Source organism: Podarcis erhardii (genome assembly GCF_964252035.2).
Source record: "Podarcis erhardii genome assembly, chromosome: 7".
Lineage (NCBI taxonomy): Eukaryota > Metazoa > Chordata > Lepidosauria > Squamata > Lacertidae > Podarcis > Podarcis erhardii.
In genome coordinates, this window is record NC_138511.1 from 63,740,256 (window position 1) to 63,754,970 (window position 14,715).

Consider the following 14,715-nt stretch of genomic DNA (forward strand, 5'->3'; position numbering starts at 1 on the left):
GAGATTCTGCCTTCTCTTCTTGATGGTGGCAGAAGAAGGAAGACAGAGGTTCTCAAGCAGAAGTCTTTCATGATCTAGTGCAGGTGCTAGCAAACACTTCGGGACTGTAGACACACTTGGAAGTTTTAGAAAGTGTCATGGGCACTAGTTAAAAAATGGCTGCCATGGGGGCATGGCATATCACAAAATGGCAACCAAATCAGTCAAGGCCACACTCACTGACTGTGGCCATATCCGCACCATACGTTTAAAGCACTATCATACCACTTTAACAGTCATCCCTTCCCCTAAAGAATCCTAGGAACAGCATGTTGTTCAGGGTGCTGAGAGTTGTTAGGAGACTTCATTTCCTTTCACAGAGCTGCATTGTTCAGAGGGGTTTAACAGTCAATCTCTCTTCCCAGGGAATTATGGGAACTGCAGTTCTGTGAAGAGAATAAGGTAAGGTTACGTTTCCCGGGGACAGTCCGCGGATTTACAAATCATTCCCCTGACAAAATCCTATCATTCCCACTGAAGTTGAAAAGTGTCCCCAGATTCATTGGAAAAAAATCTGGTAACCTTAGAATAAGGGTCTCCTAACAATTCTCAGCACCCTTAGCAAACAAAATTCCAAGAATTCTTAACTGTTTAAAGTGATATGATATTCTTTTAAATGCATAGTGTATGTAGCCAAAGAGAAATTCTTTTCACCGCTCCATGGTTCAAAATTGAAGGGAAGGTGGGTTTCCCATTCTGGCACCCAGATACATGTGAGCATGTCTGAAGGGGATATGCTCAATGTACAAGAGGCAGCAGAAACTGTTCTTTTGTACTGTGGATTTCTGAGGGATATTTACCAAGACTTTCTGCAAGCACCCATAGGAGGTACTGGCCAACACAGTGGCTCCTGTGGATGCGATGTTTGTGGCCTCTGATCTAATGGTTCAAACTGGAGGACAGGAAGCAGGATTGGGAATCTGTTATAGAAGCAAAAATGGTAGCCTAGATTAGCACTCTGGACTTTCAAGCCAAGAGCTGTAAAACTCCACAATGATACAATGACATGTGCTTTGTGTTCCTCCTTGCATATGTTTGTTCACAAACTCAGTAAGAAGATAATGAAAGCTCTGCTGGATCTGAGCGAAGGTCCAACTAGCCTAGCATCCTGTTTCCTATTCAACAGGAGGCAACCAAAAGGTTTCTGGGAATCCCATAAGCAGAGGCTCGAAGGCACAGCAGCCTTCTCTCTCTCGTAGTCACAAGTAATTGGTGCTGAGCAGCTTGCGGCTATTAAATACAGCAGTTCCAATTGCTGCTCATGGCAAGAAGACAGATGGCATGGATCCCTGATAAATTTATCTATTATTACTATTTTCACATTCATAGACCACTCTTCAACATATCAAGGTGATCCCAGGGTAGTTTTCCTGGGTGACACAGATTATTTAGATCCATTCCGATCTCGGTTCAGGCCTGGCCTTGGAAGAACTGGGAGCAGGGCTAGAGGAGTGCAACTTTGCTCTTGCTTATGGATCTCTCGTTGGCTTTTGATACCATCGACCGTGTTATCCTCCTGGACTGGCTCTGGGGAATGGGAATTGGGAGCACTGGACTTCCGGGTTAGCGCCATCGCCTAATGGCGGATTCCCTCCGAGCTCCGGAGGGAATCGGCTCAACAGGGTTCGGGTCCTGCCGCGCCGGTGATGCGGGGACCCCTAAAAACCACAGGCGCGGATGCCTGTGGACGTGGTGACTCGGTGGGCACCATTAGCGCCCTCCCGACCCGCGAAGGAGCCTTTTTAAAGGCTACGGAACGGGGAATGGGGAGCGGCGCGGTGCTGAGAGCCCTCTGCTTACCCTGCTGAGTGAAGCCGCAAGCCATGGACGGAAAGCGCTGACTTTTTCCCTTGAACATTCGGATTAAAAGCAACAACCCGTGAGTAATACGGAAATTGGATTTAAAAAGGAATTTTTGTCTTTAAATTCGGTACGACCGGGGGAGGTGTAAAAAGGAAGTCCGCCCCCCCCCGCCTTGCAGACAACCTAAAGCAAGGACTAGAGAGCTAAAGTTGAGAGAAACATCTTTGTCCCTTGTGGAGAAAAACTATTAATTTCATGATTGGACACTACAATTAATTTTGCTGGAGGACAAGAGTCGGTTTGGAAAGCTAAAGTGCAACCCCCCGGGACCCGGGAGTGATCTGTGAGAGAGCCTGCTGAAAAGATACAGACTTTGACAGCTGTCAAACTAGCTGTCAAAGCAGGGAAATAAAAGGAAACGTTGTTTCTGGTGACTCTGCCGGTTAGATTTTCTGTAATTTGGATACAAATTGTTGGGAATAAAGAAAAATAAGTTACATTGGACTTTTGGATTGGAACTGGAAAGATACTAAGTAAACAAAATCCCCCTAGAGGGGAGCTTTGGAACACTGCAAGAAATGGCTGTAAGTTGAAAAATACTGACTGAGCTGAATAAGACATTTCATCTCCTGGGAAAGCTCCAGGAATTACAGGGAGAGATCCAGGACCAGAGTAATATTTTGACTACAAGGGTGACAACATTGAATGAAGCAGTAAATAAACTTGCTAGAACAGGAAGAGACTTGATACAAGCCTTTGTCGTGGAACCAAAAGCCCTTGAAGTTGGAACAGAAGGTGCTGCAGCTGGGCAAAAAAAATCTGATAAATTTGAGAAAGTGGAAAAAGAGACATATGAGGATTTGGTGGAAAATTTGGTGGAAAATGAAGGTGAAGCTATAATGTTGTGGAAGATCAAGGCAGATCAGAGGCCTGTTAGCACAAGTGAGATCAAGATGGAAGTTGGAGCTTTTGGGACATACAGTTTTAAAAAATTTAAGGAACAAAATTTGAGCTCCACTTTTAAATTCAGAGGCCTGTTTGGAAGAAAAATGGTCATTATTGGGACAGATCTTCCCCGAGATTTGGTATTGAACACAAAGGATGGTCAAAAAATCCGGCAGAGTGAAATGGAAAGAGTTTTAGGAGCCTCGGAAGTTTGGGATCCAGGCTGAGAATTGATGGACTGATGAACATTGATTTGGGGATCAAACCGGGAAAGGGAGGGTGGGATTTGGGAATCCAAAGGGTGTTAAAATATAGTTTGTTAAGTTCTTTTTTCTTTTTATAACTTTTGCGATTTTTATGGAATGTGGGGAAATTGTGGAAAGGAAATTTGGGTCGACTTTAGGAAAAAGGTTTAAGATTAAGTTAAAATTGGGTTTTTTAAATTAATTAGAAATAAGGCTAAAATAAATAGCATGAATAAAGAAATTATTAAGTTAAGGTTGAGAAAAATGATAAGAACTTGTTGAGCAGACGACACAAATTGGAATGCAAGAAGGGGAGGGGGGAGGAGGTCTGAGAAAGAAGGTGAAAGAAGATAAGGTTCTTTAAATATTATGTGTTTTTTAATTGTTTTTCTTTTTTGGATATTTTTTGTGTTTTTTTAATTTTTGCTTTTTGTTTTGTTATTAGATGGAAAATTTCAATAAATATTATATTTTTTTTTAAAAAGGGAATTGGGGGCACTGGTTCCAATCCTACCTTTGGATCTAAGTCCATAGAAGTAGCATTGGGAGAATGCTTTTCCTAATTTTCTAATACATCAAGACAGCCTAACAGAGCTCTGGAACCCTCTCCCCAACAGAGATATGGAGATAAAGAACCACAGTGACCAAGAAAGAAAACTGCACATGGTTATTAAACAAAAGCCATCAGGGCAGGGGGAGCCCCAGGTCTAAGTCAAAGCAAGTCACCAAGCAGCTACCACTAGAGATAGCGGCAGGGGAGGGATTCAGTTCAGGTGGCATTTTTTTTTTTTTGTAAGCCACTGTGAGATTATGAGGATGAGGATGATGATGATGATTTGTTACAATCAAGCTGTGTATACATTTAATGAAACGTAAAAAAATTCTGAACTTACCTAATTTGCTGTTTCCAAAAGCATACACAAAGTGAAATGCAATTATCCTTCAAAATTTGCACTGCTCCAAATTTTGCTGTGCTGTTCTACAGCCAAGTAATGTATCCAAAATGCATGTACTTTGCTAAAGTGTGCATATATTAGTGCAAATACAGTAGTATACAAAAATGCATTATACTAGGGGAAATCATTTTGCAAATGTTTGTATATTAGGAAAAACACATACAAAAATGTGTACATTGGGAGTAATTTACACTAAAATGCTGATGATTTTTAAATATATATATATATCATGAATTGATATAGAAATGTGGAGAACTGGAAAGTGAAAAACGAAAAGTGACATATTCACCTAGCAGTGTCTACAACAACATCAAAAATGGCAGCCTGCATTGCCCCCCCCTCCCAAAATGTAATCCGATTTACCCTTTGCAGGGAAAATCCAGTGACTGTTGCCAATGACTCCTTGGCGACATCTCAACAACCCGTTTGCAAATTAAGCCCCTGTCTTGGAAGCACCCCCAGTCTCTCCCTCCCCTCCAAAAGCACAACCACACACAAAACCTTTAGTCGTTTCCTTGTCAAACAACCCCGCTGCAACATTTCTTGGAAAATGGAGGTTGTGAGCCACCGGCTACATATCAGCTGCTCACTGGCAACAGTGTCTGGGCTCCTTAAATCCCTGTTAATCCCACTGCTTCTTCTTTTAAGTGCTCTCCCAAAGCCCACCCATTAATCTTCTTGCCACGGGCAATGCTTGGCACGCAGCGGTTGAGGATGCTTTGCTTCATGCTTTTAGTGTTGCTCCAGAGTGGGAAATAGACCAGGAAGCTGGGCTCGCCTCCATTCCTCCGTGCATACCTGTCAACAGCTAAAAAACGTGAAAGGAAGTGGTGCCACATGCTGAGTTTGGGTGCAGCACTCACTCACAGGATTTGGCCCACCCAGGCATGCATAAGCAGAAAGCGGATCAGATTCAGTTTGTGCCAAGTGGTGGAGTCAAGTCAGATGTGGGGTCATGGCAGGCCAGAGGTTGAAGCCAGGGACCCCGGCTGGGCACAGCAACTTACTAGATGGGCTTGGCAATCCTCACAGGCCAAGAGGGATTCTAAAGCCAGAGAGCCTGTTCCAGGAACCAGGACTTGCCAGCTCTCCCACTTTGAAGAGGAGACGCCCAGACTTAGGACGTAACCTTCCTTCCATTCCCATAAGAAGACAGCTCTTTCTATGTAGGCAAATGATCCTGTGCATGAGAGGAAGTCCAGTTTAATCCACTTCACTTACTTCCAGGTAAACATGCGCAGGATTGGGCTGCATTTTGCAAAAGGAAGGTGGTGCAGCATAGGGGCCAAGTGTGTGTACAGTAAACCAGCAAGTCCCAGTTCAAACCTCCCTTCCCCTCCCTTCAGTTACTGAATGCACTGGTTGGATTTTAAGCAAACCACAAATCTCTCCAAGTCTTGCCTATAAATATGAAGCTATTGTGAGGATTATTGAGATGGTGGTTATGAATCTATTCGAACCCTCGGGGAAAGCATTCTATAGGTGTTAAGTATTGTAATTATAGCAGTGTTAACTCTTGAGCCACGGTGTTGAAATGTGCTTTCAAAACTCTGTGTTTGCAAAGGATAAGGACTACTTTGAGATGTGATGCATGTGATCTGCAAGGTTTATAATGGAATTAGCTGAACGCGATTCAGAAAACACAATTCTGTTACATGTTATGGGTTTTATTGGATTTCGGTGCATCAAGATATTGCTGTGGGTTTGCCTTAAAGCAGTACCTGGGCAAAGTCTTGGATTTGATGGAGGAATGTTAATAGTTCAGAATACTTAGAAGATTGCTTCTTGAGAAAAGCTAACCACAATCTGCATGCTCACCATACATTTGAAGCACATTCAAAGCACATGATTTCCCCCAAAGAATCTTGGAAACTGTAGTTTGCCCCACACAAAGCTCATGCCCCACAAGTGTCTCAGAAATATCAGGACATCCTATTGATTATTGTGAGAGAACAGCAGACATTTTGGTTGCCATGGAAGTGGCATGATAGGCTTGGTCACATGACTCATTAACCTGTTTTACAACCCTATTTTAAAGGTTTGTTTCCCCAGCCCCTCCCTGACTTAGGAAGAATGGGATTTTGATTTCTGCTGCTGAATGGGATTTTGATCTTGTGCAATTTTACACCTGCTTAACTTACACCGGCTTGCTTTACACCAGCTTCTTACTCATAGGATCGCTCCCTAGGTCTATGTGTGAAAAATAAGGGAAATGGCAGTTTCTCATAAAGATTGAGAGAGAGACAGGGAGGAAAGCTGAGTATGGGGCTCTGTAAGCATCTGGGGAGGGCAGCTGTCTCTGTCTGAAGTTCTGATGTGGGGCACTAGATTTGGTTGTCAATCACAGTTTTTAAAATGTATACGTCCAACACATATTACAAAATGGCACTAAACTTCCAGTGACCTCATTTCCTATAGTAAACCAAACCTGGGTAAATGCAACAGCTATGGAATTTCCAGAGAATACTCTCTCTCTCTCTCTCTCTCTCTCTCTCTCTCTGTGTGTGTGTGTGTGTGTGTGTGTCTCACATAATGTGGAGGGCTGTAATAGATGGGGAGGAGGGATTCATGAAATTTGGGTGCTCTGGCTAGCATGAGTGGAAGCATTTCATTCTCTGTTTATTTAGCAAGATTTATGTAGTGCTTAATCAAGAAAAAATATCTAACGGGTTTACATAAAATTGCATAAAATATGCATTAAGAATAACCATAAAAACAGATTTTAAAAACAGACATAAAAATAAACAGATTTTAAAAACAAATGTGCATAATAAAATTATGTGGATTGTATCCAAGACTAGTCCTGCTCCACATAGACCCATTGAAAGTAATGGATATGACTAACTTACATTGAGTAACTTCAGTGGGTCTACTTTGAGTATAATTTAGATGACTACAGGCCTACGTTTGGGAAGGCTTCTCTAAACAGAAAGAGCTTTAGCAGGCACTATTGCCAACCTGTTTCCCTCCAGATGTTTTGGACGACAGCTTCCATCAGTGCCAGTCAGCCTTTGTTCATGGGAGTTGATGTCCTAAACATCTGGAGGGCAAAAGGCTGGCAAAGGCTGTGCTGTTGAGTACAACCAAATGCCTTTCCTTACAAAGTGTCCCCCTAGAGCTAAAATGATTCCCTTGTATAAAAATGTTTTGTTTCCCATCATTTCAGTAAACTGAAGTTAATTGCACATTGTGCAGCTTGCTTGTTTTACACTATATGTTGAAGTACAACACAATTACAAAAATATAAACCAGCGCCTGTTTTACTCAGAACATATTGCAACGTTCACAAATATTCCCCAGACATATAAATGATAACAGTCTTAAATAGAGAACCTGTCACCTTCCAGATATTGCTGGGCTACAAGTCAGCTGCATAGCTCAGTTGGTTAGAGCATGGTGCTGATAACACCAAGGTTGAAGGTTTGATCCCCTCCAGACGTTGCTAGACTACAACTCCCACCATTCCTGACCCCTGGCAATGTTTGTTGGGGGCTGATGGGAGCTGGAGTCCAATAACATCTGAAGGGCAACAGGTTCCCCATTTCTGGTCTAAAACTTCTGTAGCATTGACATTTAGGGGAATGAGAAAGACGAGATGGTAGGGAGTTATAAAACTATAAGCTGTGTGTAAAATGTAAAATTTGTCTTTCTCATAGTATTAGAACTCTGTGCTACAGAGTGAGGTAGATTAGGAGCAGGATCACAAGAGGAAAAAGGAAGTATTTATTCAAACACATTTTTAACTTATGGAACTCACTGCCACAAGATGTGGTAAATGCTGCTTGCTTCGATGGCTTCAAAAAGAGCTTAGGTCCTTCATGAATGGTGTCTTTTAGTTCTAGGCAGTCATTTGCTGTTCTGCTGCAACGTTCATGTGGAATTGCAACTTGTGCAGGTATACAACTGTTTGCATAGGTACATCCGGCTATATTTCATCCACACTAGTGGATGTGACACAGCTAGACCTGTGGGTACGTGGCAAGTTTCACTCCCTAAATGCTCTGTCGCCTGCTTGTAAGACCAGCGGTTTTGGAGATGCATTCCAACAGCATCCCTACTCAAGCAATGTGGGTGGGTGAGAGGTAGGTAGAGGGTGCAGTGGTTGTATTCACCAGCCCCATCACCAACTTCCCTGCCCCATATGTATCTAAAATATCATCTCACCTCTTCTATACCCAGTCAATCACTCTGCTCTGCAGATGAGGGCCTCCTGCAGATACTATCTTATCGAGAGCTCCTTTCTGCAGTGTAGGAATTAGGCCTTTGGTGTGGTGGCACCCGTCTTTGGAATTCCCTTGCATTAAATATTAGACTGTTGTCCTTTCAGCACCCATTGAAGGTCTTTCTTTTTAACAAGCCTTTTAAGCAGTGATCTTCCCCAGTCTACATCTGTAATGTTTTTAGATGCTTTAATTGTTCTATCACTCTTTGCTGCCCCGGGGCTCCATTGGGAGGAAGGGCAAGATGTAAGTTCAAAAATAAATGGATTAATAAAATATACCACCCAGATCTTCCTGCATCGAGTGGGAATGAAGCTTCCAAATGGATTTGGATTAAGTCCCTGCACAATCGTGAACCCTAATAGTTTCTGATTGTACAAAGGCTTCCCCTGCTTTGAGCAGAGTGCAGCTATAAGCTCCCTTCATACAAAAAGATCTCCTTTTGGGATGGAGATGTTGATACTGGGACTTGCACATGCTCTCTTTGAACGCCTGCAGAGGGCAACTGTGCTACACTGAAGCAGGGTGGCTGAAAGTCCTTTCGAGTGATGTGGAAGCACACAACAGCCAAGTCTGCTACTCCACTATGCTTCATCTTATTAATCAGCTTTTTTAAAAAAGAAGTATTTTTATTGGATTTTATCCACATAACCCAATTACCAAAGTAGAAATTCATGAGACAAACACATAAAAACCTATCCAAACTAAACCTAGGCTGGCATTGGATATTACATTCACAGGAAGAAATGACAAAGCTGATTATTCGGATATTTGCAATAAGCTATAGACAAGTAACTGGAGAGTACTGTCATAAGAAATGAGAGAACAAGAAGTTTGGTGCACATGACTTGCAAGAGATACAGAAACATAAACCTATAACTGAAACCTTCAGAGGCACAAGGAGTACCAAGAATAAAAGGCTCTATATTACATCAAGAAATTTTTTCCAACCAATTAGGTGTTACTTATCCCAACTTTCTCGAGAGACTTGTGGAAGAGATAAATGTAAATTTCCTTTTTTTTGTATTTAATAAAATCTCACCAAAGTGAGACAAAAGAAGTTACCTTTCTTTTTCCTTTCAAAAAAAAGGTGTTACTTGCTAAGCTTTTCATGTAATGCAATTTTCCATATATTACTCCACCACAATGAGGCGTTAATTTCAGGCAATGTTTTTCATATTTGGGCAATTGATAGATGTGCATCATTAAGAAGGTGATTTAACAATTCAGCTTCTGTGTCACTGACTGGAAGCTCAAGCAAATGAACAGAAGCTACGTGTGATTTACCTGTCAGTGAGCTGTACAAGTTCAGCCTGCCGGATGGGGAGGGATTAAATGTTTGAATGTTGCCCCATCCAATATCCCAGTCAACTTTCCTACACACATGCAACTGTCATGACACATGGAAGGGAACATGTTTTGTGATGAGAATTTATCCATCCAGTCTTCCCTGCTCCCTGTGTAAGGTATGAAATGGTATAGCCATCCAACATATTACATCGTAGCAAGATAGGAAGTTGATTTATACTGAGTCAGACCATTGGTTAATTCAGCTCATTTTTGCCTCCATTGACTGGCAGCTGCTCTCTAGGGTTTCAGACGAGTCTCTCCCAGCCCAGTGGGAACTGGGAGCAAGGGTCAGAAGGCAGGGAGACCAGTGGTAGGTGGAACCAGAGCTAATGATAGCCAGAGCTAACTTATTTTACTGTTTCACCCATCCTCCTTCCTGCTTAGTTCTACAAGATGCAGCAGTGTCAACCTATGGATGGTGGTGCCATCACTGTGCTATAAGGTATGCCACAGGGACACTTCTAACGCCTGATCCATACCATTACTTCTTTGTGTGTACAATTTAGCTGCTCCAGGCTGTTAACTTTTCTCTTATTACATTCCTACATACATGCCAACAATTGTCTGTGTGCCTTTTGTGTGTGTTATAGTTTCATTTTCACATATTAAGGGTGCCTTTGTTGCCAAGCAACTCTGCTTGTATTGCATCCCTCTGCGGTTTCCTACACTAGAGGACTGTATTATAATAAAGTTTCACAGTTTGCGTCCAGGGCTTCTGAAAAGTACAAACTCTGGCTGAATTTGAGGCATATTCCTGGGGCTCTGCTTGCCATCATGGTCCTCTGGGCTAAGATGGTACCATAGTCTCTGGGGGTCTTGCTGATGTTCCTTCACTGTGTTTATTTACTTGCAGTGCTTGGACCCTGAATGTAGCTTAGCAGGAGTCAACACTGTGATGCAGCAGCAAAAGAAGCTAATACAACTCTAGGTTGCATCAACAGAAGTATAATGTCCAGATCAAAGGAAATAATAGTACTGCCAGAGCCAGCACATCCCATTTCACCACTTGAAGTGGCGCAAAGCAGTGACAGCAGTTTCTTCATGGGTGGGCCGGCCCTGAGTAGGACTTTATTCTGCCTTGGTCAGGCCGCACCTGGAGTCCTGTGTCCAGTTCTGAGCACCACAGTCTATTAAGGATATTGACAAGCTGGAATGTGTGCAGAGGAGGGGCAACAAAGATGATCAAGGGTTTGGAAAGCAAGCCTTATGAAGAACTGTTGAGGGAGTTGGGTGTGTTTAGCTTGGATAAGAGGAGACTTAAGAGGAATTATGATAGCCATCTTCAAATATTTGAAAGGCTGTCACATGGATGATGGAGCAAGCTTTTTTTCTGCTGTTCTAGAGGGTAGGAGTTGAATCAATGGATTAAAAAAACAAAACAATAAAGGAGATTCCAGGTAAACATGAAGGAGAACTTTCTGATGGTAAGAGCTTGCCTTTACATCTCACTTCCCCCAAATTCCAGTGTAACTAAGAGAATGTTCCAGGGTATGGACTGAAGGCACTGACCAACCCCAAACCTGCCTGAATGAGAGACTGCCTGGGGGCCACGTGTATCCTGGCTAGAATGTGTTCTCAAGTTCTGATAATGCCTCTGGCCTATTAGGATGGAGGACAGACAAGTGTGTGTGTATAGAAACTAGTGTATTGTATAAAACTAAAATTTACATGGGGAGGTAGCCACCCCTTTGGAACTGCCCCCACACAAGCAATTTTACCTTATGGAGCCAGCACACTTAATGGGTCTTACTGAGCTCTGAGAGACTGTCTCATGATCTCCCTCAGAGCCCAGTAAGCAAGCCTGAGAGCTTTAAAGTTCTTTCCACACTGGGACGACCCTGCATAAAAAGAACTTTTAAGCTCTCCTCCTTCCATGCATTTAATTTGTGTGATTTCAACCAGCCAGCCTTCAGCCGCATAAAGTTGAAATCACACAAGTTAAAAGTATATAAATTGTGAGTTATCTGCATTCATATTTACTTGGGTAGTTTTTTTAAAAAATACTCACGCGTTGTGTAAATCTGTACAGTACTTTCATTTTCTCCCCTTTTAAATAATTATATGTGAGCAACAGATGGGTTGGATCAACATCTGTCTGTGAAGGTGGAAACGGAGACAAGATTGAGGTGTATGGAGTGCTAGATGATCCCACTGCACACTGTTTTTTGACAACTGATCCTTGAATGCTATCCCTGGCACCTTCATTCATTCATAGTTTCCTGGAGCTCAGTCATAGCTCTTTTTGTTGATCCTGCAGGAGTGAGGCCCAATCTGTCCAAAAGTAACAGGGGCCTGGGGAGGATGGATGGATGAGCCTTGCAGGGAACACCTGTCAACAAGACATCTCGGTTAATTCATACGCAAAAATAATACGTTAATGTAGTGGCCAACTAAAACAGAGGGCCAGGCCCCTCTTGCTGAAGATAAATGAGCTGAGGCTACTAGAGGCAGAAAAGGGATCAAGGTGATGATGGGAATATCCGGAACATTCCACTTCTGTTCTAACTCTGCATCCAAAAAGGCAGTCTCGCTTCTGAAAGCTGTACACAACTGGAAAAATTTCAGGAAATAAATGCTATCCAAATGTGATCTATAGGTGATATTTTATATGGTTGTATTTTATAACCATCAATGTGCATGGCACTCTGCTGAGCAAATGTAAACTTGAGGAGGCAGGAGCATGTTTTTTTTTATGTAAGCAAAAAAGATAGTCCCCTGCTCCACGAACTTACAATTTCAGTTTGAAAGTGGAAGAGAAAAACAGTGTGGGTTGGGAATATAGTCATTTGTCACCTTTTCCAGGAGCGTCGCTCCTACACCTTTAACAGCATCCTACACACATCAATTTAGAGAGAATTTATAAAGTGGCAATTATACATGTGATTTAGAAAACTCAAAAGTACTTCCCAGTGTTTGGCCTCACTACCCTGTAAGGTTTATTTCTTGTTGTTCATATTTGTTTAAGAACTGAGCAAATGTTATTCGCAGAGGTGTGACTTGAATCTGAGTTACTGCTGTTACAGCCAAACTAGTTTTAAAATCTCTTTGAAAAACTATCATGGCTTATCCCAAAGAACTCTGGGCATGTGTATTTATTTGATATGATATAATTTATATTGTTCTGCTCCGTTTGGATTGTGTGTGTGTTTGTTTGTTTGTTTAAAAAACAACTGTAATGGTTTTATTTGAGCGATTGTGATGTAGTGGTTAAGAGTTCTGGATCTGGGACCTGGGGATCGAGGGTTCAAATCCCTGCTCAACCACAAAACTCAGTGGGTGATCTTGGGCCAGTCGCAGTCTGCCAACCTACCTTACTTCACAGGGTTGTTGTGAGGATAAAATGAGGAGGAGAACCATGCATGTTATATTGAGCTCTTTGGAGGAATGGTATTGGATATAAATGGAGTAAATACATTTGCTTTATATTATATTATTCTAACCTGCTGTGGTACCTTATGGTAAATGCCGGGTAAGGAATCAAAGACATCTGAAGGGCCACAGGTTCCTTGCCCCAGCCTAGAAAACCCAGGCGCCATTGAGGAGAGGACAGGTTTGGTCGAGCTTGTCACACTTTACAGAAGGGCAGGCAGGCAACTTCAAAAAAAACCTTTCTCCATCAAGGTTTGCCTCCTTTTTGGGGTGGGGGCATGATTTTTAGGTTTATTGGTCACTTGGGTGACAAAATTAAAGAACGTCGTTTGGTCAGCTAAAGGAAGCAGCCCGTGTTGGAATAAACATCATACAGCTTTGAAGGAGAAGGTGTGTGCATGTGTACATTTGGAGCGTGGGGAGAAAAGAGAGCTTATTTCCTCAGCTTTAAAAAAGAAAAAAAAGGGGGGAAGAAGCTTATTATGACGATAACTTTATTTTTTTTGTTGTGGCTTAAATAACACACTCCAGCCTCCTGCGTCTCTGTAAAGGAAAAACAATTCAGAAGCTGGAAGCCACTCAAGAGAAAAGGAGGGGGAGAGAGAGAGATACTTAAAAAAAAAAGAAAATTCAACCAGCCAACCCAGCCCTCCTGAGCTGAATTCGCCCGTCCAAAAAAAGAAAAAAAGAAGGAGCTTGTGAAAAGCTGCTAGCTCCCTCCGCGCGCTCATTCGCAGCCCTGGCTGGCTGGCTGTGCCCGGTCCTCCTCGCTCATTCTTCTTCACCTCCTTCCTCCCTCCCTTTGCTCTAAGGTGCCTCTTGAAGCCCTCAGGAGCAGGGCAGCAGCTGCAGTTCCCATGGAGTAGCAGGCTCTGCCCTCGAGAGCGACTTCGCAAGTGCCTGCCGGCCTCTCCTGCCCCCCACTTGCCAGCCTGAGAGAGCCTCCCCCCACATCTTCTCTCCACTCCCCCCACCCCAAGGTAAGGTGCCTCCTCTTTTCTCTCTGTCACATGTTGAATTTCGCGTGAGTTATCTGTATATATTTATTTCCTTCAGGGACCAGTGATTTTGCCTGGTTGCTCCACTCTGCTTTATGCACAGGCAACTTTATACTTTCTCCATCTCTCCTCTCCCCCGTCTAAAATATGGTCTAATTTTAATACATAAATAAATCCAGAAGGTATTTTAAAACTCTTTATCTCACACTCATTTTCCCTTCTTTCTTTTTCCCCAGTAAAATGCGTTGAGTTTTTTGCTGACTTTTTCCTCTCTTTTCCCCCTCTTTTTTTGCTATTCCGCTGAGCCAGCTTTAAATATCTGGGGCATATTTATCTATTTTAACTAAGGGTGTGGGGTGTTCATATGGTGTGTGTGTGTTTGTGTGTAGAAGCTGAATGTCCAAGCGGAGTCTCAAAATTCAACTTGAATGTTGAGTTCTGATAGAGAGAAGTTGGCCGGTTGATAATTTTACTTGCATCCCAACAATTTTTGTTCTTGTGTTTTGCTGTTGATTTAAAAATTAAAAGGAGAAAATTGGAGCTGGTTACACTTTTTATAGTCTGATAGGCAAATCAAGTCAGGAAGTGCTTTGCTAAATTGAACTCTTCCAGTCCTAGGCAATGTCGATAATTTAATGCTAATAATGATTAATAAGCAGATTAGAGGGAGTTTGTTCATGATAAGTAGCTTTGCTGTAAGCAAATGTTTAATAAATCATAAGGCCAGCAAATTCCAGAGATTTTTTTTAGTACTTGTTTAAAAGCAACAACAACCCATAACACTGGATCT

The 14,715-nt window shown here is 42.3% G+C and overlaps 1 protein-coding gene across 1 annotated transcript in view; it reads left to right on the forward strand.

The window, feature by feature from the left end:
* The first annotated feature begins 13,552 nt into the window (after positions 1 to 13,552).
* COL8A2 (collagen type VIII alpha 2 chain) overlaps positions 13,553 to 14,715 on the forward strand; it is a 163,100-nt gene continuing 161,937 nt past the window's right edge. Inside the window, exon 1 of the mRNA XM_081871682.1 lies at positions 13,553 to 13,907. The gene's annotated coding sequence lies outside the window, so the exon portion shown is untranslated. The remainder of the gene's footprint in view (positions 13,908 to 14,715) is intronic.